This window comes from Carcharhinus amblyrhynchos, chromosome 2 (genome assembly GCF_965287045.1).
Source record: "Carcharhinus amblyrhynchos chromosome 2, sCarAmb.v2.hapA, whole genome shotgun sequence".
In the NCBI taxonomy this organism is placed as follows: Eukaryota; Metazoa; Chordata; class Chondrichthyes; order Carcharhiniformes; family Carcharhinidae; genus Carcharhinus; species Carcharhinus amblyrhynchos.
Window position 1 is genome coordinate 128,709,718 of NC_137325.1, and position 25,935 is coordinate 128,735,652.

Here is a 25,935-nt window from a genome sequence, read left to right on the forward strand (position 1 = left end):
AGTATCTCATTTTTTTAAAAAAGTTCTATGCAATTTGAAATGCGTTAATATAATAATGATTCAACACACAAGTGCTGCACCAAAGCTCTTTTCAAGTTTGACACTTAGAGGACTCAAAACCAATTTCATAACTATGGCTAAACTACAGACACGACTGGAATACAATATCTCTGTTAATATTGTGACACAATTTCCAAAGTTACTAAAACAGGAAGGCAGGGAATGAAAAACAGGCAGGAAACATTTTCGCTTCAGTAAGAGCCTACAACCTAAAAAAGCAACATACAAGACAAACAAAGGCTTTTTAGCTAATCATATGTACTCCAACATTTAGTAACACCGAAAGACATTATTCTTCACGATTAAGCAAAAAGACCAAAAAATGCAAATATTCTTCACATGCAAATGTATGAACGAACTTCGCCACAGCACTGCATATTGTTAAAAACAATATAGTCAGCTACAGCCTACTCATTCCACCTTTCAGCTACAACATATCAACTTTTGAAAACAGTGAAACCTGTAAATCAGGTGTCCTTATTTTTGTAATAATCATTGCATGGTACAGTCGTGTCTGGTTGCTGAAGAAAGCCTGTTAGCCAGGTCTTTTTCATATGACTTAAAGGCTAAATGGCCTCCTTCCACATTGCAGAGATTCTATGAGTTGATTCATGAATTTTATATGGAAAATAAATATTGTACTAAGTCCACATTTTTTCAATAGTAATGTATTTGATACAAAGAAACTATATGTTCATTACTCCACTGACACAGGTAGGGCAAGGAAGCATAGCAGGATCACCACCTGAAAGTTCCCCTCCAAGCCACTCACCATCCTGACTTGGAAATATGCCACCATTCCATCACTGTCGCTGTGTCAAAACCCTGGAATGCCCTCCATAACAGAACTGTGGGTGCACCTGCACCACAGGAACTGCATTAGTTGAAGAGTAAAATGCTGGCCTAACCAGTGATGCATGACACCGAGCAAGCGACAGTGGTCAGACATGGCTCCAACTCTCCAGTTTCTTCCGCCAGGATAGGGAAATTATAGTCAGCAAAGAACTAAACAACAGCAGTTGGCTTAACGTGCTGTGCTGCAGTTAATCCATCAGCAAACAAACATCAAGCATGTTAATTTTGCAGGCGACTTCACTGGCAGGTTATGATAATTGCATGGCAGGTGCAGAATGTGAGGCAACCATGGTGCCGAGAAAGCTCAACAAACTCTTGATTGTGAGGACTATTCAAACCCAATATGTTCTTGCCCGGGGTGACATGTCTCCTTTAAAGATCCTTTGAGGGGCCATGTGATTGGACTACATCCAATGGAGAGGCTGTGCTGGAAGGCGAGCCAATCGGGAGTGTGGGTGTGTGTGACCTGGGACACGGAGGAGCCTGTGTTGAAGCCGGGGGGAGGAGAAGAGAGTAGGCTTGCACATTAGTCCTGTTAGACCCTCATCTTGTAAAGTTATTATAGTAATTGACCATCTCGAGGGCAACATGACAGCTCAGAGACTATCTCTGTTGCTGTGCGGACACATGGATTTGGGCCTGTGTCTGTGGGAGTTTGCACGTTCTCCCCGTGGTTGCGTGGGTTTCCTCCCACATCCCCAAAGATGTGCTTTTAGGCTGATTGATTGGGTACTAAATTGTCCCTAAATTGGACCTCCCTGATCCTCGCACATTAGGCGTAGACTAAAATCATGAATAGGACAGTGGGATGGCGGCGCGGGCTCGTTGGGCCGAAGGGCCTGTTTCCCGTGCTGTGTTGTTCTTTGTTCTGATTGAGGAAGTTGAAGAATGGAATGAATGGGGTTGGGAGACGAGGTCCCAAACAAAATCATGATTTTTGATTCTGCATTTGATTGAAGTCTTGAACCAAGAAAGTGAAGGTTTCCACGGGTCATCCAGGGATTCTTGTTGTGTTCCTTAGGCGTCCGTGGAGGTGACAAGGCCAGGTTATGAAAACACTTGGGTTCAGCAGCATGGCTGATGTCCAGAGACCTGGTAAGTTCACAAATAATCTTGTTGAAGATACAACGTGATCCTTGGACCTTTGCCATCTTTACATCACGTGACACTTGGCATGCAGAAACAAGCCAATTTTATATTGTAGATGTCCCTCAGTCCATGTGACCAAGCCATGGACACAAGGCAATGCCTTCAGTCTCAGGCAACATTGGCACACTTGCATTGAGGCGACTTGGTAGGAAATAGAGCAATTGTAGTAAAATAACTGCAGCCACCCAATGGAAGTATTACACATGATATGTAAGGACTTGGCATACTGGAGAGATTTTTGTGTTAAGCAAAAGACCAGAGATGGAATGAATTGTGACCATACACACTGGAACCATTCCTACATCATGGAATATACTGTGGACATGTCAGATCTGTACAAAGAGTCACTTTCTGGCTGTAGAGCAGTGGAATTCATATGCAGCAAGAAGTTCATGTGTACATGTCAGAATGCTGGAAACTTGTGTTTTATTATGAGAAAACCTTTGCCAAGTCATGGACTCTTGGCTGCCATGCTCATGCTGATTAATGATCTTTATTTTTTGGCCTAGTAGTAGTTCATTTTTCTAATAACCTGGAAGCACCAGCTAAGATTATGATCAGCACCTAATCAGCTGCAACAATGCTAAAAATTTAAATTTGGAACAAAGAATGATGCACCAGTACCACAGAACTTTGTTTCCAATTATATTTCTCAGACTACAAATTGAGTAGTGTTCACACTTTGTTGATCTGTATGCAGTCCGTGCATCTATCACCATACATGTCAACAAGGACGCAGACGGGATTGGCAGTGACAGTGACTCCATGGGGATTAAAAGCCTGATGCAGACATGGACGAAAATAAATCATTGTGCTCAAATTCAAATCCAGTAAGTGTTTTGAGCAATGTAAAGTGTGATGTCAGGCTGTGTTCCAAGATTTAAGGTGTAAATAGCCTAGGTAGTATATTGAATGCTGTTTGCAGAGAGGTCCACGATGTCAAGGTGCAGCCCCTATGTGTTGAAATACAGGTTATTGCAGCTGCCAGTAAGTTTTTTTGTGAGTGCCCATTTATATAGGCTTCACAGTACAGACAATAGGAGCAGTCAGCGATTTTGGTGGCAGGTGTGTGTGTGTGTGTGTGTGTGTGTGTGTGTGTGTGTGTGGGGAGGGCAGTGGAATTTGGCCTGGACCTCAAGCTCAAAGTGGGCCACCAATTTAGACACATAAGTTTCAGAACTTATATGCATGTAAGGAAATAACATAGGAAAGGAAAGCAAGTTTTGTTGATCCGCATTGCACATCAAACAGCATTTGCAGCACCAAGGAGAGTGTAAGTATGTGCATACTTACACTCTCTTAAGGTAGCAGAGCTACCACATAGTTGAAATTGTCATAATATTGGCTCACAGTAAGTCTTCATAATGGATAGCTTTTCAACAAAGTCACAATTGCATTGTGCACTTTTGACAGTTTGCCTGCATCAGTGGCTTCAGGTGAACCCACTTTCAACGTGAAGCAGGTAAAGAACTATGTTCAACTGTGGGACAATAGTTTAACATCAACTGTGACATTGCACAAAAGCTTCATTTTACCTCAATAATTAGTACATCTGCACAGAAAGGCTAGAAGCATTTGATAAATTAAAAACAAATCAAATTACATCCATTTATTTCTGGTGCTCTAGTTTGTTTTCATGCATTTTCATTTTTTTATTATAGCTAGGGGTCTCAAAAGCTGGACATAGCCCAGGCCTCTCTAGACCTGGGTGCAACAGGTTAAATAGACAAAAAAACTACAAAATTGAACAATAGCTTGTAAACTTGCGTGTACATATCAATTCCCTGAATTCTTCAATCTGAGAGAAATCATAGTGAAGGGAGAAAAACAAACTCAAGTAGCATACAGGATCAATCTGATAAATGGTAACAAAGTGATACTGCCAGACATAGAACCATCGAATCCTACAGTGCAGATGGAGGCCATCTGCACCGATCACAATCCCATCCAGGCCCTATCCTCATAATCCCATTCATTTACCCATGCATTTACCCATGCTAGTCTCCCTGATTGTGAGGGGCAATTTACCACAGCCAATCTACCTAACCCGCACATTGTCAGATTGTGGGAGGAAACTGGAGCAGCCAGAGGAAACCCATGCAGACATGGGGACAATGTGTAAACTCCACACAGACAGTGAGCCAAGCAGGGAATCGAACCCAGTTTTTGGCGCTGAGAGGCAGCAGCACCAACTGCTGTGCCACCGTGCTGCCCAATCTAGAAACATAGCAGCCACCTTCTTTCCATGATCAGTGAATGATGCCACAGAAAGAGGAAGGTACTTCAGAAAACATGGTGTGTACACAGTATCACTTACTGACTGTAAAATGCTTTAGATACTTTCATCTATCACATCTATTTGTGATTCAGAAAATTTAGCACAATAGATTTTCTATTTTATACCCAAACATTGTCAATGCTGCTATACTTACTTTTAAGCATTTTCCTTGTGGCCACCTTAAAAAGCAAAAGGGAAAACAATCTGAAACAAATCAGCAATAACAACAGCATGTTTGTACAGATGCAAATCCACCTGTTCTCTGTCTTAGCACTGCTCCAGAAGCAAAAGTTACCCCTAGTTCAAGATGACCAGAACTAAAGGAAAGTGGAGGAAACCGACAAAGACAACGTCAAGCATGGAGCCTCCCTGCACCTGTAATGCTGTATTTGATTGAAGTCCTAACTGAGAAAGTGAAGATTCCATTGGTCACCCAAGAATTCTTATTATGTTCCCAGATGTCTGTAGAGGTGACATGCATTCCAGTCAAGTACCTAATAAAGAAATTTTGCAATTCTACTAAGTGGCATTCATGCTGAATTTGCTACCACAGAGTAATTGAGCTGAATAGCAGAGATGCACTTAAAGGGAAGCTAGACAATTACAAGGAAAAAGGAATCAAAAGTTGTGTCGATAAGGCAAGAGATATATGGAGCCTAAACACCAACATGGACCAATTTGGCCAAATGACCTATTACCTATAATGTAAATACCAGTTAAAATCCATTAAGAACAAAGCATGCCTTATATAGACCTTGGGATGTCTGGAAGTGCTATTGAAGTGTAATTACTGTTGTGATACAAGAAATGCAGCCAATTTAAGCACAGCAAGTTGTCACAAAGTGCAATGCAAGACTGAGCAGATAATCCTTTATAGTGATGTTAGTTATGGGATAAATATGGTCCACAATACTGTGGAGAACTACCCTGCTTTTCTTCAAATAACACCATGAAATATTTTACTCCCATCTGAGAGGACAGATGGGGCTTAGATTTAAACAACTCGGCTGAAAGACAACACCTCCAGCAGTGCAGCATTGCCTCAATACCACACTGAAGTGTCAGCCTAGATTTTAGCCTAGTTTTAAGCTTAATCAGCCAAGTGTTACTATAGTAACTACAAAGGTTGACAGGATGACAACAGAGGCTTCTTGTCACCTGGTATGTCTAGTCAGTATGAAATGCCGCAAAAGCAAAATTAAGCTTACGTGGAGTTAAAATTTCATTCTGGTGTTAGCTTCACATGAGAAGACTTCGGTAACAGAAGGGAAGCCAACACCATTCCAACTTGATAATATTTAGAATTTAACAGGCATCCTGTCAGCAATAGCAAGTTACAGCAGTAACATGCCATATAAATAACTGCGCCTCACAGGACTTATTGGCAGAAGCAGTTTTGTAGCAGTCTTCGGCACAACAGCATGCCTCAGGCGTTGCTTGCTACATCCAGTTTATTCTGTGGTTTCAGTTCCAGTGGAATTTTAAGCATTTTTTTAAAATTAATTCTCCAATACCCACATATCACTGGTTCCTCAAGTGCCATGTACATATGTGAATTCTCATTTGAGATTGCCACATGAGAGGGTTATTCTGTAGGTACTAAAATATTGTTCAGGGCCACAGAATAGAAAGTAAGAAATGATGTTCAATATCACAAATTTCTTCCCATTACATTGCTATTAAAATGGGGGCAAAAACCATTTGGATTTCATGTTACTTCACTGGTTGATCATAATCCTGCTCAATGTGATGTTATAATTATTAAAGTACATTGATTCCCGCTCTGTTGCCCAGGATAATTTTCACTGCTCAATGACCTTACTACATTCACAGAGCAGGACCAAATAAGAGCAATAAAGCTGTCAATCACAAGGTCATTTGCAAGTATAGCTCTTGTCTTGTAATTGCCTCCCGCTGGTTTGCCGACACAGAGCTCTGAAAAAACATACTTTGTCTAGATCCCATATATTTCCCTTATCAGTGGGAAGAATCAGCTATGGATGATAAAGGGCCTATTTTTTGTGAACAGTATGTTCCTTTTCCAACCTCAAGATCACTTGTTGGATTTTGATAGATTGTATGTACCAAAGCAACAAAAAAGTTTGGATCCAGGAAACTGCTCTTATTAATGGACATGGGCTACATTTGGAAATGTATACTTATAGTTTAAATGCACACATCTGAAAGTCCTCCTGCCCCTATAATCTAAAAGCTTCCGGGCTAAGTATCTGCAGAATTGCAAACACATTCAGAATATCACCTTTAAACATCACTACTACTAAATTTACTCATCATTTCTTATTCTTGTCAATCTTGGCGGTGCCCGAGTTGCACATCTTAGGCCTGCACCTCAAAGTTGAAATGACCAATTTGAAATAAACAAACTACATTTTAATTTCAACAGATCTGCATTCCTAAACCAATGCAATAAATTAATAGGGGTCTTGAATTTCCTCTGTGGCACTGTGGAGTGGCATGATGGCACAGTGGCTGTCATTGCTGCCCCTCAGCGCCAGGGACTCAGGGTTGATTCCTGGCTTGGCTCACTGACTGTGTGGAGTCTGCATGTTCTCCCCGTGTCTGCATGGGTTTCTTCCGGATGCTCCGGTTTCCTCCCACAGTTCAAATGATGTGGTTAGGTGTACTGGCCATGCTGAATTCTCCCATAGGGAACCTGATCAAGCACCTACGTGTGGTGACTAGGGGATTTTCACAGCAAGTTCACTGCAGTGTTAACAAAAGCCTACTTGTGACACTAATAAATAAACTTTAAATCGAACCTGGACACAAACCAACTATACGGCTTATAATTTGGTCTTGCAGGCCACACAAGAAACTACAAAGCACCCAAATCTCCTTGATTTTTCATCATTCACTGATCAAATTCTCTGCAATTGCAGTTGCTCAGAAGCTTGCTTAAAATTGCAACCAGATTTCCAGGTGTAGCAGGAAGATGTTATTGAATTTATGAGCTATTTTTAAAAAAATTATCCTCACCAAGGCCTGCAATGTTTCTTTAATGCATTTTTTTGGCATGTCACTAAGAACTTTCCCCAGTTGCAGGTTCTTAAATATACGTGCCAAATGTGTAGGAATGAGCTGAAACTTTAGTATTCATACTGAAGAGAATGGCGAGTTTAATGCTTTGCTTTAGCCCCAGTTGTATACACAGACTTACACTCTAACATAAAAATGACTGTGTTTTGATGAGACTCGCAGGAAATGTGACATCGGCAGCACGGGTGCATTTCTAGATCTAGCTTCCGGGTTGTGCCAACTGAGGAACTTCCATGCAGTGTTGCTAAGGAAATCCTCTATTGTGGACATCAGAACCACTTAAATTGCACATATACACATTGCACGATGGCTGTCAATGACAATAAATGGTAAACGCCAGCTAAAAGTTTAAAGTTTATTTATTAGTGTCACAAGTAGGCTTACATTTACACTGCAATGAAGTTACCGTCAAAATCCTCTTTTTGACACACACTGGCACCGGTTCTGGTACACTGAAAGAGAAATTAGCATGGCCAATACACCTAGCCAGCTATGGTTCAAATTAGTAGTACTATCACCTCAATCAAAAGATTGAGTTTCACCTCAATATTGACTAAACACATCAGGTGACATGACACCACTGCCATCATTGTGTCAAACTTAGTGCATACTTCAGTAACTAGGTGGATTAATACAAGTTAATACTAGCTAAAATCTAGGCCAATCCATGCAGTGTTGTACTGTTGGAGGAGGTTTCGTTTGGCCTTCTGCCTTCTCAAATGGGTATATGAGATCATGACACCATTTTGAAGAACACCATTCTAAAGAACACCCCTGCTCACCCCTGTGTCCTAACCAACATTCATCCCTTAACCAATATCTAAACAAAGATCATTTGTTCATTAACACATTGCTCGGGAGCCAGTTAGCTCAGGTGACTAAACAGATAGTGTGCGGATAAGATTAATGTTAACAACATGGGAGCCAATTCTGACTGAAGGTAAGACTCAGGGGCTGCCTTGTCAACCTACCCATAACAAAAGCATGACATAGTACTGTGGTTCAGCAAAATCAAAGGGATCGTGAGTGGCTTAAGATTTGCCAGAGTGAGTAACGACACTGTAGTCATCCACAAACTTCGTATCTATGATGGTCAGTTTAGTTTTGACAGAGGCAATTGAAGTTAAAGAGAGCTCCATCTAAATGGTACTTAATAATCAAGCCAGAGGATATATGATCTTTGATGAAGTGAATAGTCACTGTCAGGTAAATTGTTAATAGAATGGTAGTCTTGTTTGATGTGGGTATGCCGGCGTTGGACTGGCGTAAACACAGTAAAAAGTCTGACAACACCAGGTTTTAGTCCAACCTATTTATTTGATAATATACTCACTAGCTTTCGGGGTTACCCCCTTCGTCAGGTGAATGGAGAGTTCTGGCCTCAGACAGAGCATATAAAGCACAGACAGTTTAGAGATTACTGATTAAAATGCGAATCCTTACACCTAACCTGCTGTTCAAGACCTGAAGTGGCTGATAATGTGAGTGGAAGGAGCACTGATCACAGTTTAAAGAGATGTGTATTGTCTCCAGACAGTACAGTAAGTGAGGTTTTGCAAACCCAGGCAAGTCATGGGGGTTACAGATAGTGCGACATGAACCCAAGATCCCTGTTGAGACCGTCCTCATGTGTGCGGAACTTGGCTATCAGTCTCTGCTCAGCGACTCTGCGCTGTCGTGTGTCGTGAAGGCCGCCTTGGAGAATGCTTACCCGAAGGTCAGAGGCTGAATGCCCGTGACCACTGAAGTGTTCGCCAACAGGAAGGGAACAGTCTTGCCTGGTGACTGTCGAGCGATGTTCATTCATCCGTTGTCGTAGCGTCTGCATGGTCTCCCCAATGTACCATGCTTCGGGACATCCTTTCTTGCAACGTATCAGGTAGACAATGTTGGCCGAGTTGCAAGAGTATTTACCATGTACCTGGTGGATGGTATTCTCACGTGTGATGATGGTATCCATGTCGATGATCCGGCATGTCTTGCAGAGGTTGCTGTGACAGGGTTGTGTGGTATTGTGGTCACTGTTCCCCTGAAGGCTGGGTAGTTTGCTGCGAACAATGGTCTGTTCAAACAGACCATTGTTTGCAGCAAACTACCCAGCCTTCAGGAGAACAGTGACCACAATACCACACAACCCTGTCACAGCAACCTCTGCAAGACATGCCGGATCATCGACATGGATACCATCATCACACGTGAGAATACCATCCACCAGGTACATGGTAAATACTCTTGCAACTCGGCCAACATTGTCTACCTGATACGTTGCAAGAAAGGATGTCCCGAAGCATGGTACATTGGGGAGACCATGCAGACGCTACGACAACGGATGAATGAACATCGCTCGACAGTCACCAGGCAAGACTGTTCCCTTCCTGTTGGCGAACACTTCAGTGGTCACGGGCATTCAGCCTCTGACCTTCGGGTAAGCATTCTCCAAGGCTGCCTTCACGACACACGACAGCGCAGAGTCGCTGAGCAGAGACTGATAGCCAAGTTCCGCACACATGAGGACGGTCTCAACAGGGATCTTGGGTTCATGTCGCACTATCTGTAACCCCCATGACTTGCCTGGGTTTGCAAAACCTCACTTACTGTACTGTCTGGAGACAATACACATCTCTTTAAACTGTGATCAGTGCTCCTTCCACTCACATTATCAGCCACTTCAGGTCTTGAACAGCAGGTTAGGTGTAAGGATTCGCATTTTAATCAGTAATCTCTAAACTGTCTGTGCTTTATATGCTCTGTCTGAGGCCAGAACTCTCCATTCACCTGACGAAGGGGGTAACCCCGAAAGCTAGTGAGTATATTATCAAATAAATAGGTTGGACTAAAACCTGGTGTTGTCAGACTTTTTACAGTCTTGTTTGACCCAGGTCTGGACTCTAAAGACGTAAGTGTCAGGTCTCCCCCTAAAGACAGCTGCAGTCTTATCATCATGCAGCATTCAATCTAGTTTTTTTGGACATATTTGGAGCACAATCCACACAGAGCCTCACAATTTACTGTGGTTAGTGTTTTGATCAAGTCAATGAATAAACAAAGAGTTCCTGGTGTTGTTCTTGACATTTTTCTTGGAGTTAAACATAGGAACATAAGAACTAAGAGCAGGAGAAGGCCATCTGGCCCCTTGGGCCTGCTCCGCCATTCAATGAGTTCATGGCTGATCTATTCATGGACTCAACTCCACTTACCCACCCACTCACCATAACTCTTAATTCCTTTACTGTTCAAAAATTTATCTATCCTTGCCTTAAAAACATTCAATGAGGTAGCCTCAACTGCTTCATTGGGCAGGGAATTCCACAGATGCACAACCCTTTGTGTGAAGAAATTCCTCCTCAACTCAGTCCTAAATCTGCTTCCCCTTACTTTGAGGCCATGCCCCCTAGTTTGAGTTTCACCTGTCAACGGAAAAAACTTCCCTGCTTTTCTACCTTATCTATTCCTTTCATAATCTTTTATGTTTCTATAAGATCTCCCCTCATTCTTCTGAATTCCAATGTGTATAGTCCCAGTCTACTCAGTCTCTCCTCATAAGCCAACCCTCTCAATCCGAAATAAACCTAGTGAATTTCCTCTGCACCCACTTCAGTGCCAGTATATTCCTTCTCAAGTAAGAGACCAAAACTTTACACAGTGCTCCAGGTGTGGCCTCACCAGCACCTTATACAGCTGCAACATAACCTCGCAGTTTTTAAACTCCGTCCCTCTAGCAATAAAAGACAAAATTCCATTTGCCTTCTTCATTACCTGCTGCACCTGCAAACCAACTCCTTGAGATTCTTGTACAAGGGTATCCAGGTCCCTCTGCACAGCAGCATGCTCCAATTTTTTATCATTTAAATAATAGTCCGGTTTATCTCTGGCACTGGAGAGACTTATCTTCTGGGACGTGTGTTCTTTCCTTCGTGCACATATATAATCCAGTCTGCTTTCCTTACAGATGCCAGCCATGTAGTGCTGATTTCATTGAAGTGTCCATGAAGAGTCAAAAGTACATCTCATGTCCTGTAATCTATATACACCTAATTTGCATTTCCAATGTTGCTGGCCAAGCTCCTTAATTTGTATTTGACCACAGTAGGTACTATCATCAACTCACCTTTCCATCGCATCCAGTTCTCTCTGAACTTACTTCAAAAATTCATACAACCAAATTTGATGTCCTTTGCAAATGTAACTTTTGTTTCTGCTGACAGCTCCAACTATAAATTCTGGCCCAGTGCTGATCCCTAAGCTGCCCCTTACCATATCAACACAACACCATCACAGCAAATCTTCTCTTTCCCTGGTTTGGTCAGTCTCTTTTGGAAAATGCACGAGGCTTGCCTACTTTTCCATTATTGTGGACTTATTGTTCACGTGACATGGCATCAAAGTCAAAAACCAGAGGACATCAATTTAAGGTTACTGACCAAAAACAGTGTGATAGGAAGAAAACTTATACTTTTTAAACAACACAATAAATGATTCTGATCTGGAGCGCAAAGAACAAAGAACAACACAGCACAGGAAACAGGCCCTTCAGCCCTACAAGCCCGTGCCGCCCATCTTAACACTCAGTGAGTGCCTCATTCCAATCCTGCTTCTACCTACGACTTTTGTCTACATCTTGTGGACTCCATAATAAAGGGGTGCAAATTTAGAGAATTATACATGCGCCAGATTAAGGGAGATTCAATTTAGGGACAATTTATTAACACCAATCAGCCTAAAAGCACGTTTTTGGGGTGTGGGAGGAAACCTGAGCACCTGGAGAAAACCCACGCAAACACAGGGAGAATGTGCAAACTCCCACAGACATCGACCCAAGCCGGAGATCCGACCCGGGTCCCTGTAACTGCACAGCAGTGATAGTCACTGAGCTGTCGTGTTGCCCGTCAATTGGTCCAGTTTAAGCGTACACTAATGACGTGAAGCACTAGGCAACTCTTGAAGCAACATCCAAGAGCAGCCCTCGCACGGCCCACTGCGTGTATGCCCCTTGTTGGCCAACAAGGCAGACCGAATCACTGTGGATGTAAAAAACAGACATCAATAAACATACAACAGCCTATACAGACATTAACGGAAGATCCCCAGTAGCTCCAACGTAAGAGACAGGTGAGCCATAAAGTATGTTGTACGGCCCATAGGAATCTATTAATTCCCAGGGACGTTCTGAGGCTCTTGATGCTCAACTAGAACATTCTTTCGTATCCCTCCATCTCTAGTCTGCTCATGTGCCTATCTAGGTAAGCCTTAAACAACTCTAGCGTGTCTGCCTCCACTACCCTACTTGGCAGTGCATTCCAGGCCCCCACAACCCTCCATGTGAAAAATCTCCCTCTAACACCTGAATTATACCTCGCCCCTCTCACCTTAAGCCCGTGACCCCTCGTGATTTTAAGATGGAGGCAGATTCAATTGTGATCTTTAGAAGGGCATTGGATAATTATCTGAAGAGAAAAAAGACTACACTGTGATGGGAAAGGACAATGGAGTGAAGCTAGCTGAGTAGCTCTTGAATCTCTTACAGACAGCCAGCATGGAATTGCCTCCTCTCTGCTGTCACCATTCTATAAAATCTAAATAGATCATATTGAAAGAATTTCCACCATCAGGGAGTCATTTCTTTAAACAAAATCATTTGTGGGATGAGTCACTGGAAAGGCCAGCATTTATTGCCTGTCTTAATTGCTCTTGAGATGGTGTTGTGGAGAAGCCCTCTTGAATTGCTGCAGTCTGTGGTGTAGGTACACCCATAAGAGCTAAGAAAGGAGTATTTTGACTCAGCAACAGTAAAGGAACAGCAATATAGTTCCAAGTTGGGATAACATGCAACTTGGTGGGAGCTTATTCCTCTCAGGCATCTGCTGCCCCTCTTGTTCTTATAGGTACTAGAGATTGTGGATCTTGAAAGTGCAGTTGACAGAGCCTTGGTGAATTGCTACAGTATCTTATAGGTGGTGTATACTTCTGCACACTGGTAGTGGAGGAAGTGAATGGTTTGAGGTGGTAGATAAGGTTCAAATAAAGCAGGTTGCTTTGTCCTGAATGGTGTTAAGTTTTTGGAGTATTCAGAATCACAAACATTACAAAACAGGAGGTGGTCATTTGTCCCATCATATCTGCACCAGCTCTCCAAAAAGCATCATGGCTGAGTGCCATTCAGCTTTTCCCCATACCACTGCACATTGCTGTTGAAGATACACTCATCCAGGCAAATTCCATCACTTTGGCCTGTAGGTGGTGGACAGGCTTTGATGAGTTAGGAAACCTCTCACCTGCTCTTCTAGCCACAGTATTGATCCAACCATAATTTCCTCAAAGAATTCCAGTAAATGCATTGGGCAAGATCTTCCTTCCTAAATTCCTTCTCCTATATCAAATTATCTAACTGCCTCTTTGAAGAGGTGTTGCAATAATGTACCTCAAACTGAAGCTTAGCTGATTAGTCCCAAAGGTGCTTAGCTGCTAATGTTGGCTTAGGATCACACTTACTACCTTCCAATTCTTAGGTACTATTCTTAACATTCAAATAATTCCCAAAGATAGAGACAAGAGAATACTGATTTTACTGGTGGCTACTTTAAGCAAGGCATTTGTTGATATTGACAACCTTATCTAAAATCTTGTTAATACTTTCTCCACCCTTAGAAATCCACCTTCTTTGTTAGAGACACTGCTGAATGAAAGCAGAAAAATAGCCCATTCAGTATAGATTTGCTATATCCTTTGGTAATAAAACTGAGAACAGTGAATAAATAGTTCTTGAATTCAAAGCAACTATTCTTAAAAATTCTAAATGGTTTCCTTGTTTTGGACAGCAAAAGAGATTTTTAAATCAAAGTTGGATTTATGATAAATACTTGTTACTCTTTCAGGTTAATAAAGGATGTAAACTTTAGAGCTTGCTTGAATTATTTTGATTTAAACTTCCTTAGGTTAGCTTTGTCCTGTCTCACAATTTCACTCCATTTCATTTTGTTTTTACATGCACCTTCACACGGTTTTTCTTCACACTTTGGCAGTCTTGTTTACAGTGGAAACTTTATCCCAGGGTGAGCACAGACTGGGTAATAAAACCTCCAGTGTAAGCCACTGTTGTCCTTAGAAGCTGGGAGCCAGAGATTTTCCACTCCCTACTGTGCTGTAAATCAGTACCTATTTAAGGGCCTCCCTTTAATTATGTGCACGTGATCCAAGTTTACCATTACCGAATAAAATAAATCTTATTCCTGCCTCACGGCCTCTGATGGTAGTCAATCTCAGCTGTCCCGCTGCAACTACTATAGCTCTTAAGACATCTCCCACAACTTTCATCAAGCCCTGGTTTTTGAATAAATAGACAACCTTTCTCCTTCATGTTAACATTAAATACTTCAAGAGTCAAAAGTCTTCAATCCACAGTAGCAGAAATTTATCACGCTCTCTGCACATCAGTCAGACTTTTGTTTTGATGTCTTACACAGTGAGCATAGGAGTGGATGGACAGAAAAGAAACAGACAACTATGGCAAAATAATTATAAAATCCCCAAATGCAAAAGTCAACCTCTCTGGCAGAACATCTTACCCATGCCCAACACCCACCCCCCCCCCACATTTACCCGACCAATCCCTTAACCTACATGCTATCGGACACTAAGGAACAATTTAGTGGCCTACTCTCACGGTAGGCTGGTAGAAAAGGTTAAGGCGCATGGGATACGAGGCCAGGTAGCTAGGTGGATTAAGAACTGGCTGGGAAATAGGAGACAGAGGGTAGTTGTGGAGGGGACCTTGTCGGGCTGGAGGCCAGTGACCAGTGGTGTGCCGCAGGGCTCAGTACTGGGACCTCTCCTCTTTGTAGTCTACATAAATGACTTGGAAGAGGGCGTAGGTGGTGTGATCAGCAAGTTTGCTGATGACACCAAGATGGCAGGGTTGGCGGGTACGGAACTGGATTGTCAGGTGATACAACAGGATATAGATAGGTTGGTGCAGTGGGCAGATAGGTGGCAGATGGCATTTAATCCTGACAAATGCGAGGTGATGCATTTTGGACGGAATAATGCAGAGAGGAGCTATGTGATAAAAGGTAGGCCGATTAGGAGTATAGACATACAGAGGGACCTGGGAGTGCAGGTTCACAAATCCATGAAGGTTGTGTCACAAGTGGAGAAGGTTGTTAGGAAGGCTTATGGGATGTTAGCCTTTATAGGAAGGGGCATAGAGTATAAAAGCTGCCGTCTAATGCTTCAGTTGTACAGAACGTTGGTTAGACCGCATTTGGAGTACTGCGTCCAGTTCTGGTCACCTTACTACCGGAAGGACGTGGAGTCTCTGGAAAGGGTGCAGAGGAGGTTTACCAGGATGTTGCCTGGCATGGGGGGACTGGGTTACGAGGAGAGATTGAAGAAACTGGGGCTATTCTCCTTGGAAAGAAGGAGATTGAGAGGGGACATGATAGAAGTATATAAGATACTGAAGGGAATAGATAGAGTTAATAGTGAGAGACTGCTCCCTAGGCTGGGTACGAACACGAGAGGTCATCATTTAAGGGTGAGGGGGGGAGGTATAATTTGGAGGTGAGAAGAAGGTTCTTTACGCAGAGAGTTGTGGGGGTCTGGAATGCGCTACCGAGTAGGGTGGTGGAGGCAGGAATGTTGGACTCGTTTAAGATGCAGTTAGATAGGCACATGAGTGAAACGAGAATGGAGGGATATGGTAGGGGCTATTAAATAGGGTTAAACCTCGGGAGACACTGGAAGGGCAGGCTGTATGATTAATATTTTTTGTCTTTATTCCACAGGTGGAGGTCCACCTCGTGTCAAGCGAGGGGCATGCACACGGCGGGTCGTGCGTGGGCTGCTCTTGGAAGTCCAGGAGTGGCCTAGTACTTCATGTCGGTGTGTGTGCTTGATCCTGGACCGGTAGACGGGAGCCGCAACAGCTCAGTGACTAGCACTGCTGGCTGTGCAGACACATGGATTTGGGCCTGTGTCTGTGGGAGTTTGCGCATTCTCCCTGTGGTTGCGTGGGTTTCCTCCGGGCGCTCCGGTTTCCTCCCACACCCCAAAGATGTGCTCTTAGGCTAATCGGTTTTTTACCAAATTGACACTATTTCTTCCCTGAATCTGACTGAGTAGGGTTCCATTCGTAGACATGCAGGGTAGAATAGGTGTAGGGTGATGCGGCGGCGCGGGCTCGTTGGGCCGAAGGGCCTGTTTCCCATGCTGGGTTGTTCTTTGTTCTTTGTAATTTAGCATGGCCAATCCTCCAAACCACCGTGCCACCAACAATGGAGGAGCAATTAATGACGATGGCTTGGTAAACACATTCAGGATAGCTTTTTCAAATTACGTATTAGTTCAGCAAGTGACCTGCGTTGTTTCTCTTTGGCTTAAGTGAGAAAATCACCTCAATTCTCCCAGTACCAGCACACTTTCTATTTTACTATGTGCACATAGTTGGGGAGGGTGGAAATGGAGTTGTGCTGAAGGTTCAATGTTAAAAGCTATAAAGGCAAATTATGCTAAGCATAGGAGTGTGGGGGGAGGCGGGGCAGGGCAGTGTCAGTGACCAAATGCCAACGAGTATACAACGTAGCCACTATCAAAGTAATAAACAACAAAGAGGGGTCGTGCCAGTAAGGGACAGCATCAATCCACATTTGGGCTGCCCAAAATGGGTCACGCGGGTAGCCTTGATCACCAAGCTGGAGACTAGTGCTCCAATACAAAAAAAAGTGGTAGGACTTGAGCAGGGTTATGACCTGAAGTCAGTATCAGGCAGTTACCAAAGGCTTTGGGGAGCGTGGCATCCTCTGTTAATTTTTAGGACCAATCACCCTACATATTAAAAAAGAGGTTTTTTTTTAAAATGGCAGCTTTATTTGGGTAGCTAATGCAGTGGATAATGTAATGGCAGGCTAACAAAAAAATCCCAAGCCAAGATTTATTATTCTAAGATGTTGAAATAAAAAACATAGGTCAAAAGTTGTGACATAGGAACCAAGGTTCATGTGGCCAGGCAGTGAACATTATGCACAAGTGAATTGACTAAAGGGCTAGTAGGCCTTGCCACTGACAATGTACATTTTCCTCCCCAATACACAGAAGGTAGAAAGGAAGATCAATTCATGGAACTAGACTACATGTGACATTTGGCACTAGTCTATGCAAAAATGTGACCAAAATGAGTGACAACAGTAAGAAAGATCTGTAGATATGACAAGAACAGCAACAGATATACCAACAGGTTTTTTTTGAAGCATTATGCACAGTAAACTAGGGTTGTTCTTCCTGGAAAGAGAGGGGTTGACGGAAGTTTATAAAATTATGAAGGGCATAGAAAGGCGGGAAATGTTGGGAGCTTTTTCCCCAGTCAGAAATGACAAACACAAGGGGTCACAAGTTCAAGGTAAGGGAGGCAAAGTTCAATAAAGATATGCAGGGGACTTCTTTTTTTGCAGAGGGTGGTGGGGGCCTGGAATGCACTACCAAGCAAAGTAGTTGAGGCAGACATGCTGGGATCATTTAAAACTTTTCTAGATAGCCACATGAACAGACTGGGAATAGAGGGATACAAACAGATGGTCTAGTTAGGAACACACGATCGTGCAGGCTCGGAGCGCCGAAGAGCCTGTTCCTGTGCTGTATTGTTCTTTGTTCTTAAACATAGGAATATATTGTGCTATGTTAATTTATAAATCTGCACATTAATTAACTGAATAAGGTGATAGATGGTTGTGAAAGTTTTAATAGTATTTTCAGGCTTAAATTCTTGTATAATTTTACTTATTGGGTTGTTTGATGAGGACAGGATTGTATAGCATAGAGTGTGCACAATTGTGCCTTTTTTGCACAAAAAAAGCACTGAAGTTAACAGATGGGAATAATGAAGAATGGAGTTAAATAAAAAGTGAAATTACATTCAATGAAAAAGATGAGTCAGGATGTTTAGCAGTGAATGAAGTTCTCTAATGTGGAAGGCATTGGGACAAGATTGGGAAAAGTGCAAGTACCCATGGCTTGGATGTGGGAGCACTGAGGGCATGCACAAAAAAAAATCAGAATTTTAAAAAGTGGATAGAAAACCAATAGCAGCTGTAAACATGCAACAAAGTTATGACACACTCAGGGAATTCAAGTGATGTCATTAACCGTGAAAGTAAAAGGTAAATACACTCAAAGTGAGTTCCAGCTTTGGATACAACACTAATGTTTCAGCAGTTTTCAAGATCAGAATTCATTTTCTTCACAACTGTAGAAACCTGATTACTGAGCCAAGTCACTGGTAGGAAGGTGGTGGTTGTTTTACATGATGAGGATCCCCCTTGTCCTCAAACTGGGTTGGCTAACAGGAAGAGAAACGCACTACTTTATATAGGAGTATGCATACTAAATATTATTCCAATAAAACATGAAATGTTGGAAGTTTTACACTAACTGAAGGCAGATTCCGTCACAGAATTCAAAGGAAAATATGACAGATTTATTTTGCAGGGAGGAAGTTACACAGAGTGACATATTGTGCATTATATTTTAACAGAGTTAAATGTTAACATGACCCACCACATTTTGTATAGAAACCTCACTGACATTGCCACTGCCACAACAAGCACTCTACAGTTTCTCTCTAAGCTGCTATACTTGTTATCCCAGTCAACATTCATCTCTCAATCGACACTGTTAAAACAGATATTCTGGTCAGTTAGCTCTTTATTGTTTGATGGATTCTATTAAACATAACTGGACTGCTCCCTTTTCCAAACCACAGGCTGCCACTATCCAATCTGAATACTCATCTGATATCAAGCTATGGTTTAAGTGGAAACTTTTTTTTTTAAAGCAGTCAACATTGACAAATATGAAGACATTCAGTTCATTAAAATGTCATTCCACATACCAACCTTTCCATCTTTCTCACTCAGATCTTGCCTTTGCCACAATACTGCCATCAATCCACCCACACGGTTTCCATACCCCTGCCATGAGCAGTTACTATGCACATGCAGACACCTGTCCTTCCCAACTCCAGACTCCTCCTACCTGGGGAATTACCTCCACAGCTTCATTCCACCACAGTTAGGAAGCTTTCAACCATATATCCCAAATCTGAATATTGCATCCCTTCAATTTTTGCTGTCTACCTCTCCCTTTGTGCAAATTTTCTATAATAAAATATACATTGCTTAACAGCGTTGACTTATAACCATGCAGTCCTATTATACACATTATTCAGTTTTAAACACACAGTTACAGCAGTGTTTATGATTTGCTCAAGTCCTGAAACTAATATAAAATATACACAACTACCTACCTTCCTGCCAATGCATTTGGTGGATTCATGTACTTCTCAGCTTGATCCTCCCTTTTTGATGTAATCACTATTCACTTTATCCTCCAACCAATTCCTTACCGTATCCATTATGCAAAAATACAGCAAATACTTCTCAGAATTGATGGATACAAAATATACTTCACAGAAGAAAAATGAAGATTCGCAACACAATCCAATTAACAGTCATGCCAGAAGCCTTTGTTCTTTTTCAGATAACAAAAGTACCTCACAAGAGGTTATTGCAGAAGGTCGAGGGACATGGAGTTGGGGGCAGGGTGTTAGCATGGATAGAGGATTGGTTGTCAAATAGGAGGCAGAGAGTGGGGGTCAACGGGTGCTATTCGGATTGGCGGATGGTGACTAGTGGAGTGCCCCAGGGGTCGGTGCTGGGGCCTCAGCTATTTACCATTTATATAGATGATCTGGAGGAGGGAACCGAGTGTAGGGTGTCGAAATTTGCTGATGACACCAAGATTGGGGGAACGGCAAATTGTGCGGAGGGTGTGGAGAGTCTGCAGAAGGATCTAGATAGGCTGGGCGAATGGGCCAGGAAATGGCAAATGGAATTTAATGTTGGCAAGTGTGAGGTGGTCCACTTTGGTAGGAAGAATGGCAGGAAGGACTATTACTTACGGGGCGAAAAACTGCAGCAGGCGACGGTGCAGAGGGACCTCGGGGTCCTTGTGCATGAGTCGCAAAAACCCAGCTTGCAGGTGCAGCAGGTGGTCAGGAAGGCGAATGGGATGCTGGCCTTCATAGCGAGGGGGATTGAATAGAAAAGTAGGGAGGTCTTGCTGCAGCTGTATAGGGCATTGGTGAGGCCGCAGCTGGAGTACTGTGTGCAGTTTTGGGCGCCGCACCTGCGCAAAGATATTTTGGCCTTGGAGGGAGTGCAGAGGAGGTTTACTAGGCTGATGCCGGAGTTGAGGGGGTTGAGCTATGAGGAGAGGCTGAATAAACTGGGCTTGTACTCGTTAGAGTTTAGAAGTATGAGGGGAGATCTCATTGAGACGTATAAGATGATGAATGGGATGGATAGGATAGAGGTGGAAAGACTCTTCCCGCTCAAAAAAGACAGTAGGACTAGGGGGCACAGCCTCAAGATAAAAGGGGGGCGGTTTAGAACGGAGTTGAGGAGGAACTTCTTCACTCAAAGGGTGGTGAATCTCTGGAATTCTCTGCCCGTTGAAGTGGTGGAGGCTGCCTCGCTAAATATTTTTAAGACGCGGGTTGATGGGTTTTTGATAAGAGAGGGGATTAAGGGTTATGGGGAGAGGGCGGGAAAGTGGAACTGAGCAGCGACAGATCAGCCATGATCTTATTGAATGGCGGGGCAGGCTCGAGGGGCTAGATGGCCTACTCCTGCTCCTATTTCTTATGTTCTTATGTTCAAACAGGTGTCTTCTTCCAAGTCCACTTTATTACTGGATTGAAGACTACTTTAAACACCACACTGGCTGGACACACAAGACCCAAATAAATCAGATAGTACTTTAATTATATATGCAGAATCAGCACCAACGAATTACACAAAATCGGTCCTAAAACTTAACAGCATATTCTGAGGCAAGTTTCAAATAAAAGAATCACAAACACAACTCTAAAAAATAAAAATCTTTCAAGATTCTTACGCATCCAGTCCTGAGCAGATTACATAAAACTAGGATTGCTGCATCACTTCAGTGCTATTTTTGAATGTTGATGCATTGAGATAATAGTGTCAAAAAAATCAACAGCAAATTTCAAAAACCTTTTCTGACCTTGCCCCTTTCAATTTTACTTCACGTGTTTTCCTGTAACATTAAACAAAGATTACTACTCCTTTGCTCAAGTGGATCAGTCTGCGTTTTTATTGTACTATTACCTTCATTTCATAAGATCGCAAAAACTATTGATTGTGTAATGTGATTTGCTCTTGGTAAAGGTTTGGTTCTCAAGTAATGTATTGTTGGACTAGTAGCAACAGCACTCTTTGACTTCTTTGCCAAAAGAAAAATCTGTAGCAACAAATGATCAAAAACACAAATCCATCCTGTAGGGTTTGGAGTCAAACTACCTCAGAAATATCAGGCACAAAATGAGGAGGCATGGCATATGGTAAGAACAGCATGCTTGGGAGGAACTTTATGGTTCTCCAAATAATCTCCACCTTTGGGTTTTCCTTGCATCATGTTTAGGCCTGCTGTAGACTAAAAGGGAGTCTGATTACTGTGCACTTAAATCAATAATTGGTGTATCCTGAACCACCAAGATGGCAGAAAGTGAACTAGATGAGACTTGGCCTTTCCTAAATTCTGACTTCATATTGAACAATTATATTCTTGAGCTTTTACAATTCAAGCACTTCTCAAGACTAATGGCAATTGGAGGAAGCAAACTCAACTGTAACTAGAAATGGAGAAAATATCTTATTGTAAGAGTCTAGAATTTTAAATGTGGTTCTTTAATTATATGGAGCTCAGGTGACAAAGTACATTCAGTCTAAGAAACATGAGAAGATGGACTTGTGACACCACCTGTTACCACACTCTTATCCCCTTAGCAGAGCTGCCTGCCTGATGACAGTGCATGATACAAGATGCGAGATGGGCAAAACAGGAATTTGATATATAGTCTTTGGCTTGCACAGACCATACCTGAATTGGTACCAGCACAAAGCAACTAACCAAGATGAATGTCATTTGCACCATAAATTGCAACATGAATGTATCATATTGTTCTCTGATTCCAAAGCCCATCTATAAATAATAGCTTGTATTTAAATAGCAAGTTTAAAGGTAGGAAAACATCCCAAAGTGCTTCAGACCAAAAAAATGACTCAGGCCCAAAGATTACGAAACAGGTGTTAAATCTTCCTCAAACAGGTATGATTTAAGCAGGTGCTTAAGGGCAGAGAGAAACAGGGGTGTGGTTTAGCAGGAAATTTCAGAGGTTAAGGTCTAGACAGCTAAACGCAATAAAGGAGTGGAAATACATTGAGTGCAGAATCGGAGGAGCCAATTTTTGGAGGATTGGACGACTAAAGGAGGTTACCAGGATTGAGAGGGCAAGTCGCTGAAAGGATTCACAAGAGGCTGAGAATTTTAAAACAGAGGACCCAGGAACTAACATTGGTCAACAGAGGCGCCACGGATGAGCAAAGCTTGCTGCAGGTTTAACTAAAGGTAAAATTTGAGAGTTCAATTTTACGAAGGATGGAAGGAGGGAATCTAGCTGTGAACTGGCACACGTGGAGGTAACAAAAGCATCGATCAGGATATTGGCAGCTATTAAGCTGAGACAGAAGCAGAAAGGAGGTGGAAGCTGGGGTTCTTTCTGATAGATATGATGTGGTGTTGGAAGCTCAGCTCAAGGTCAAGTAGGATGTCAAGGTTCCGTACAGATTGATTCATCCTGTGACAGCATCCAGGAAAGGGAACAGAATCGATGGGAAGGAAAGAGAACTTGTGGCAGGGGTTGAACTGGCTTTGTTCATTCCAATATTTAATAAGAAAAACTTGCAAACACCCCAGACCTATTATACAATTCTTTCAAAGGAAGTGAGCATCACAAACAAGGTCACCATTTGTTACTCATCTCTAACGGCCCTTGAGAGGGCGATGCGCGTTGGACTAAGAGTCTGATAATACAGAAGTGATGGAGGGGGTCAAGAGAGATAGGGGTCACGTATGCCAGTGACAGTATGTGGAACTTAACAGTATGTCTTTGGATGTTATTGCAGAAGAGCACCATGACAGGAGAAGGCAAAGATAGATACAAGAATTATAGGAGTAACCAATTGTTGTACATCAATTCATCTGAAAACACATGCACACAAAGTTAGGAAAGCGCATCAGCAACGAGTAAAACAATAGCCTAGAATTCAAAACTACAGGCAAGATATATTCCACTTAATTTATGGGGCAATGACACCCAGCAGAAACCAAGGTCTAGATTTTGATTCTGGAATACTAGACATGACTATTAAATGCCACTGCACATACAACACATGGAAAGCATTATGGATTTTCAAACACATGCATGCATACATATGAACATCATTTATTCCCTGTTAAAGTCCCGGTCAGTTGTATCCGAACCCAAATATCAAAAACATGTACTATTACTGTTTGGGGGGGGGGGGGGGGGGGGTCAATGTGAGGGGAGGGGAGGGGAGGGGAGGGAGGGGAGGGGAGGGGAGGGAGGGTCAATGTGAGGGGAGGGGGGGGTCAATGTGAGGGGAGGGGGGTCAATGTGAGGGGAGGGGGGGTCAATGTGAGGAGGGGGGGGTCAATGTGAGGGGAGGGGGGGGTCAATGTGAGGGGAGGGGGGTCAATGTGAGGGGAGGGGGGGGTCAATGTGAGGGGAGGGGGGGGGTCAATGTGAGGGAGGGGGGGGTCAATGTGAGGGGAGGGGGGGGGGTCAATGTGAGGGAGGGGGGGGTCAATGTGAGGGGGGAGGGGGGGTCAATGTGCAATGTGAGGGGAGGGGGGGGGTCAATGTGAGGGGAGGGGGGGGTCAAAGGCCAGGTTGTACCCCAGTCTCACTGGAGGTGGATGGATGGATGGATGGATAGATAGAGGAGCTAAACTGTTGATTTTAAAAAGGAGGGCCAGCTTTGTGAAGCTGGATGGTGTGAATGTGCTGGGAGGGAGGCGGGGGGGGGGGAAATCCATCCATCAGCAACTGAGGACCTGTTCATGGTCACATCTCCATGAGCCTGACCTCCTTCCACCCCATCGCCACCACCACCACCCCCCCCCCCTCAAACAATATCCCAAAGGGGACAATATCTACAAAACATCTCTCCCCCCCCCCCCACAAAAAAATAACATTTATTCCCCGTCAACGTGGAGGGGAAAAGAAAATAAAAAGTGAGGCGGAGAGGCGGTGTGTGGTTAGTGCTCAGGGAGCTGGAGTGAAATAAATAAAACAAAGAGAGACTGGGGCAGGCCGGCTGGGAGGGAGGGAGGGATCGGCCTAGCCGGCCGCCTGCAGCCTCCCCGCCTCCGCCTCCCCTCAGCCCGGCTCCCCGGCGCTGCCACTGACCCCGAGAGGCGAGGCCGCCCTCAGCGACAGGGAGGCGCCGCCATGTTCCCGGCCCCCGCACCGACGCACAGATCCGGCCCCCCGGCTCGGCGGGCCCACTGCCCCCGCCGCACTGCTGCCTTCCCTCCCCTCACTCACTCACTCACTCACTCCACTCACCCCCAGCCCCTCCGTCCCCCGGGCGATGTGGCAGCCCAGGCCGCTGTTACTGCTGCTGCTGCTGCTGTCCCGCCTCCTGTTTTTTTTTTGTTTTACCCGCCCCCCACCTCCTCCTCCTCCAGCCGGAGCCGCTGCTCTCGCTCCCGGGGCTCGGAGCCGCTCCGCCGCCGATTCCCACTCCCGCTTCTCGGCTCCACATCCACAGGAGCCCGGCGGCGCCCCCCACCGCCAGCGGCAGGAACTGCAGCGGCGACCTGCACCTCAGGAGCCTCCCTCCCTCCACCTCACCACCTCCCCTCCACCTCAGGACCGTCCCAGCCTCCCTCCACCTCAGGACACTCTTTCCCCCGTCCTCAAGCTACTCCCCCAGCGTCCCTCCAATTCAGGACACTCACCCCCCTCATCACCCTTCACCCAGGACGTCCCCCCACCTTCCCTCCACGTCAGGACACTCCCCCCCCCCTCCTCCAGCTTCCCTCCACCTCACCACACCCCCCTCTCATTCCACCCCCATCCCATCCCATCCCATCCCCTCCTCTGTCTATCCCACCACCCCAGCCTCCCCTCCACCTCAGGACACCCTCCCCCCTCCTTGTTCCACCCCCCCTTCTTGTTCCACCCCCCTCCTTGTTCCACCCCCTCCATTCCATCCCCCTCATTCCATTCCCCCTATTCCACCCCCCCACCATCATTCCACCCCCGTGCCCTCGTTCCACACACCCCCCCCACCCTCGTTCCACCTCCTTGACCCTCGTCCCACCCCAGGATGCTGCCCCCCACCCCGCCTCCCTGAACTCCAGGACACTTCCGCTGGCCTCCCTCCACCTTAGGATACTCTTCCCTTTGCCTCACAACACTCCCCCTCCACCCTCCCTTCAGCCCAAGAGACTACCATCAGCTTTCCTCCACCCCAGGACACTACCCCCAGCCTTCCTCCATCCCACCACACTCTCCGACCGCCACAAGAGACGCCATCTTCCTGACCCTGCACTCAATCCTGGAACACCTAGATAAGACCGACACCTGTGAGACACTC

General features: G+C 44.2%; 1 protein-coding gene across 3 annotated transcripts in view; it reads right to left on the minus strand.

The window, feature by feature from the left end:
- The window catches only part of zmynd11 (zinc finger, MYND-type containing 11), a 176,308-nt gene extending 151,321 nt beyond the window's left edge, over window positions 1-24,987 (minus strand). Inside the window, exon 1 of one of the 3 annotated variants that reach the window (XM_080212711.1) lies at window positions 24,900-24,951. The gene's annotated coding sequence lies outside the window, so the exon portion shown is untranslated. Of the gene's footprint in view, window positions 1-24,899 lie in introns of all 3 variants that reach the window. The other 2 variants (XM_080212720.1, XM_080212702.1) reach the window with 2 other exon arrangements.
- Between the last annotated feature and the right edge of the window lie 948 nt (window positions 24,988-25,935).